Genomic DNA, 6,169 nt, shown 5'->3' on the forward strand with positions numbered 1-6,169 from the left:
TCCTAACTCAATTTACTTCATTTGCTAACTTCAAGATTTGAATCTTTAACATTGAAGGATCTAATGTCTTATTTCATTAAACCAACTAGTTCTTAGTAATATGACACTGATCTTTTATAAGATAAACGACCATATAACTCAGAAATGACAAAAATATGAAACCGATAAATTTTTTTTTTGATAAAGTGACAAAATATGATATAATACTTTACGTTTATTTTTAATCGTAAAAAGAGTCAAATATCATCTGTATTAAAACATTGATCTAAATAATCAAGGATTAACATCTGCCAACATCGTGTACCAAAAAACAAAAGAAAAATTGACTGGTCTAACAAAATTATATATTAAATTTTCCTGGTGTATATATTCGCATTGCTTCTACGTTCTAAAGGCCGTACGTTCATTAATTTCATCTTCTTTTTCCTCACATGTAGCATTGAAAAATTTCCCTTTCCAAAGGTTCGGTCATGTGGGAAGGTAAGAATACAAATATGCCCCCTTGAAATTTGATTAATTCATATTCATTTTTATCTTTTTAAACCCTTAAACACAAACAACTTCATTTATTTTACTCAGCTACAACTTAGTTTATTTTAAACGATTACCCTATAATATATACTTTTATATAATATAGAATTATAAATTACATAACATACAAAAATTTGCTTCAGGTTTCCATTTTTTTTCAATAATAAACCCAGAAGGATTATAGTTGGGATCTTTATAAGACGAAGATTTTTAACTTCTATTTTTTCGTGTTCATCTTGCTCTTATTGAATTTTCTTTTTGGGGTGAACTATATGTTTAGTATTTTAATTGTCATTTCTGTTCCGTTTTGATTACTCAACTTTTTTTAAAATAATACCTAATGTTATATTTTGATTTCATTTTAATCACCCATCGATAAAAATTAATAGAACTGTTAACGTGACATTTTCTAATCTTTTAATGATGATGTGACATTACTTTAAAGTGACACATCAGTATCACTATTATTTTTTTAACAACGCATTACCAAAATAAAATCAAAACTAAATATTAAATAAGATTTTGAACAAAATAGTTAAGTGATCAAAACAGAACAAAAGTTATAATTAGGATACTAAATGTGTAGTTTACTCCCTTTTTGTATATCGGCCGCGATCCCAAAGACCAATTGCAACGGCGTCCTACTAAATGAGGACCGGCTGAAGACAATTTGGCAAACGGCCCAACGCCCCAACCTGCTTTTTTCCAATCATTGTCAATAGGCATCAGACAAATTTGAAGACAGCTTACTTGTAAACCGCACCCATTATTGCCACCTCCAAAAGGTAGGAGCATTGAATATTACAAGCTAGAATAAGTGAACGTCATTTCCATGTAAAACATCATCAAATAAGTTGAACAAATATGGCGTGCAAAACTCTTATTGATCGAAGTAATCAGCTTCCTTAATAAGCACTGTAAAAATTTACAAAGCTAAGTTAACAAGCCTTTTAAGTATGTATACTAAATAATTAGCTTCCTTTTTCCTATGATCTCAGTGAGTTATAAAACTTTCGGGTTCGACCATAAGGATAAGGCGAGGAAGGTCCGATAAAACAAGGGTACCCCATAAAACGAAGGTCTTTCTATAGCATTCCATGCCAAAGCATTTCCCCTCTGCATTTCCTTCCCTGCGATAAACAATGGCAGCGAGGTAACCAAAGACGAATGATCCAACCGGGATGTTGGCCACCACGATGTATGGTTGACGCCGAAATTTCTTGTCCCAAAGAGTTCCGTCGTTAGAGATACGGATATGGAAGTAATTGCACCCGTACAAACTCCGATGATGGCGGTGCTGATGTACAGCAATAGGTCGTCGCTGTCGTTGACAAGTAGTAAGAGAAATGCTGCTCCTGTTGGGACCATTAATGCCACCACAAATGCGGTTCTTGATATCATGTATTTGCTCCTGATATTTCAAATTTTAATTAATATGGCTACTCCAATGCATGACCAACCTTCAACTGACTCTCATTTGTTTGCTTTTAAACAACCTATAAAACGGACCCATAATGCCTTAAATGTAACATGATCATAAACTGTGCGATGTGGTGCTGTACTGAAGATAAAAAAAGAAAGTTAATAATTGATGGGAGAATGGATTATATTACCTTGAGAAAAAGTAATCCACGACAGATGGTACGAGTCGGCCAAAGAAACTGAACGAAGAAGATAACGAAACAAGAGCAGATGCTTGACATCCGCGAGATTCAGCTATTTGTCCCAAGTTGTTGAAGAACACCAAGCCGAGTGTAACACCGAAAAGATAAACAAAGAAATACAACCAAAAGCTCAATCTCCTTAACATCATCTTCACACCGATCTCCTCCATCACACTGATTATCTCATTTGTTTCACTAACGTTATCATCTCCGCTACAGCTTTCGTTTCGCTCTCCACTAATGGAACTGGTGCTTATGCTTTCTCTAATCTCTTTCATCCCACTCTCCATATTGTCCATGGAAACATTTTTAATCTCCTCCACGTAAACTTTTTCTTCTCGATTTAATCTGTTCAATATTCTGGCTGGTACAAGTTGCTTGATTTGCACTCTTAGTCCTAAACCCAGGGGAATTAAAAGTGGGGCTAATAGCACCGCTGCCATACCAACGGCACTAGTTAATGGTGATAACCCGCTTGATGCTGATCCCAAACTGCCCACGACAGCAAAGGCTCCTGTGGCTGTTGTTATGACAATAATCAATATGAATGCAGCCTTGGCCCTCTTTGTCTTAACAACATTAATAACTCTAACTACTGGTGCAGATATGACACTAACGGCGAAAGGTAAGACGGAGCTAAGAAAAAGATAGGCTCTGGCTTTCTCCATGGCTGAATAAGGGAAGACAACATCCACAATATCTGTATAGATTTTCGCACTTAATCCCAGGTAGCTACCGGTCAATCCGATGGCGAGTTGACGGTCGAGGGGGAAGTTTTTTATAGCAACGATGTAGCAAATGGTATTGATCCAGCATATGCTATTTCCTGCCAGAACAGTGAGGAAGAAAATGGCACCATATGACATGTTGGAGACACGGCCTGTGAGGAAGAGATACTGCATTCCATTACCGAACAACCCGAGAGCCGAACCGAGTATAAGGACGATCCACATGGGCAAGTAATTGGCAGCTATGCCTGATATCCATCCGAACAGCTTACCAGCATCAGAGGCGAAGGCAATGTTATTGAGCTGGATTTGTGAGATGGAGAGGAGATGCTTTAGTTGGGACGAGTAAGCAGGGAAATTGGTGTTGGTTCCATTAATGGATTGAAGCCAAATGATAGCAACTAGGCTAAGCCATTGAAGAGAAGTTCCTGGCATGGCCAAACGCAAAGGCGAAAGGAGATTTAAAACTTGGAGAAAAAAAAAAGACTCCTTTTGTGTGTGTTGCGGTGCTAATGGCGTATTTAAAGGGGGGTGGGAATCAGTTTGCTGGAAATGGAGAGAGAGAGAAAACGTGGCCTTTTGGACAAGAATTAGCATAAACTAAGGGTCGATGCAAGGAGCAAAAGATAGACTACGAGGTCCTTCAATGGTGACATCATTCATGCATGGTGGATGAGATGTGACCCAAATTAATGTGTGGGGGGCGCATTGTTAATTTTAAGCCATCCAGGCATCAAAAGAACCACAAATACTGGTTTGATCGGGCCCACTTTTCGGCAGGAGATATTTCTAGTTAACCTCCACTTAAATTAAAACTGAGGAGTAATTAAATAATTAGTTAATGTGAAGTTTGAACTTGCTTATTGTTAAACATACGGGTGAGGCCCTTGATTCCAGAAAACAGCAGGGACGATGATCTCATTATCAGCTAGATGTTTTATTGGAAGAATATCCTTTTTATTCCTTCAATTATATTTTATTGGTTTTAACTTTTTTTTTATTATCATCACTTTCATTTCATTTGTTTTCTCTGTTTGAATTAATGATGCGATAATCCATTAGAAGATCACGTGGTATATTTTAACAGTGTTAATTGTTTAAAATATAAAAAATAACCTTATTTTTTAAAATATATATTTGTTATTTTTTCAGGTTTTTATTTTTTTTCTTCTGAATTTTTACTTTCAAAATCAACAAATTATAAAAAAAATCCCAACTTTTTTTTAAATAATTTAATTTTTTTTGTTAGCTGATACCTTCCGAAAACTTCATGAGACCTTAAGTGAATGTTCTACATCATCATTTAACAAATGAGATGAAAATAAGAAAATATTAAAAGGTAATTTTAATAAGAATATTTAAAGTATTTGAAGTGAATAAAAAATATACTTAAAAAAACTAAAAGAAGAAATTGGAGCAAGCGCGTCCCAACATCAATTGGTCCTACTGCCCTGTATACGTAAAGTTTTTAGTTTTGATTTTTATACACTTTTTGTTTATGAAGTATTAACACACATGCTTAATGAGGTTGACTGATACATGCATCGCAAAAGACTCACATCAAAGGAAGAAGTAATAACTCTTTCAAATGATTCACTCATCCAAATTTTAGAAAATAATATCAGAACAATAGCAGACTTGCGACTATTTTTTAATTGGGATCCTGATCTTATTCGGTCAACATGTCTTCTGGATATACAACCGTCCGTCTCATAGCTTTCCAATGGTTCTTGAATCGAATCAATACGATATCGGAAACTCAATATACGCTCATTTTAGTGAAAACAACACATGCAGAAATTCTTATACGATATTAATACGTGATTTTGTAAATATTACGAATTTTTAATATTTATATTAATTATTTGTAATATAATTTAATATAAGATGATAAATTATCTTTTAGGTTTAGATTTATTATTTTATTAGAAATTAAGGTTGAGTTAAAACATTAATTTTAGTTATTATTATTTTATTAGGAATTAGAGTTAACACATGTTTAGTTTGTTATTATTTTATTCATTAGTTATTTAGGACCTTTAGAACTCAGCCCTTATATAAATGAGGTTTCATTCAACTTTGTAACACATATTTCTTTGATTAATAATACAACAAGAGTTTGTTTTTGCAAGTGTTGATTGCCTTGTGCCTTCGAAGCTTATTCTCCTGGAGTTCTTTCAAGTTTTTGTGAGAGAGATTAATTTTCACACTCCAATTTATCTTTTCATGGCGACTAGGAGGGTTGATTAGAGTCATTTATCGAGTTTGTCTTTTCATTGCGACTAGGAGGGTTCGATAGGATACTTATCCATATATTTTCCACAAATACATCTGCACCATCAATCATCTTTATCATCCACCTTCATAAGGGAGATCTTTTGATTTCTTTATTATCTTATTTTATTTTTAATTTCTTTATCTTTTGTTTATTTTTTTCTAATCTTATTACCTTGATTCCAGCACCTCAAAGAAACCCTAAAGAATCCTAACTGATATCGCCACCTTCCTCTATTCACCCCCTTTGTTCTTCATCGAGTCTAGAGTTTTCTAGATTTGATTCTTCAATAAGAGCAACGTTCATTAATCCGCCGCCGCTTCCCTATCAATTGGTATCATATTTGGGCCGATTTTTGGAAAGAAACAAACAATCTTGCTTGTTCTTGCACACAAAACCGTCAAGGTACCCCCAACGGAGCTAGTTCACAAAAGATTAATCGTTTCAAGTCACAAAAATTGAAAATTTTAAAACGAAATAATTTAGGAATGATTTTCTCCAGATCTCATATTCATTCTAAGAGTAATCTCTAGTCCAAATTTCACCCCAATCGGAGTTCATTAGAGCCTTCAAATACATCATTCAAGTTTCATCGGCAGATTCAATCTAGAATATTGTCAAATTTATCAAAAATTATAAAGGATGAATTTCATGTTTAAAATTTCCATATTGAAACTTCATATATTGAATATCATTCACAAAAAAAATCAGAATTTTTGGAGATCAAGAACACCTTCGAACAAAGCGATCACAAAAAAAAAGATTGTTTGAGAACTCACCGTTCAACAGAGTCTATTGGATACTACTGAAGGTATTTGGTTCTGAAATTTTACAGGTGGTTTCTATACGCAACTAAAAACATTCAAGAAAATTTCCAAAATTTTTGGACACTAGTAACCCCCTCAAAAACGTTTCTCAAGTTGATCCATCGTTTTCTAGGTTTCTATTGATTCTTTTTTTCTTTGACTCTT

The 6,169-nt window shown here is 34.2% G+C and overlaps 1 pseudogene; it reads right to left on the reverse strand.

Annotated features, from left to right (window-relative positions):
- Positions 1-1,496: 1,496 nt before the first annotated feature.
- LOC120116650 lies at positions 1,497-3,448 on the reverse strand (annotated as a pseudogene).
- Positions 3,449-6,169: the final 2,721 nt, after the last annotated feature.

Source organism: Hibiscus syriacus, unplaced genomic scaffold (assembly GCF_006381635.1).
Source record: "Hibiscus syriacus cultivar Baekdansim isolate YM2019G1 unplaced genomic scaffold, ASM638163v2 tig00110300_pilon, whole genome shotgun sequence".
Lineage (NCBI taxonomy): Eukaryota > Viridiplantae > Streptophyta > Magnoliopsida > Malvales > Malvaceae > Hibiscus > Hibiscus syriacus.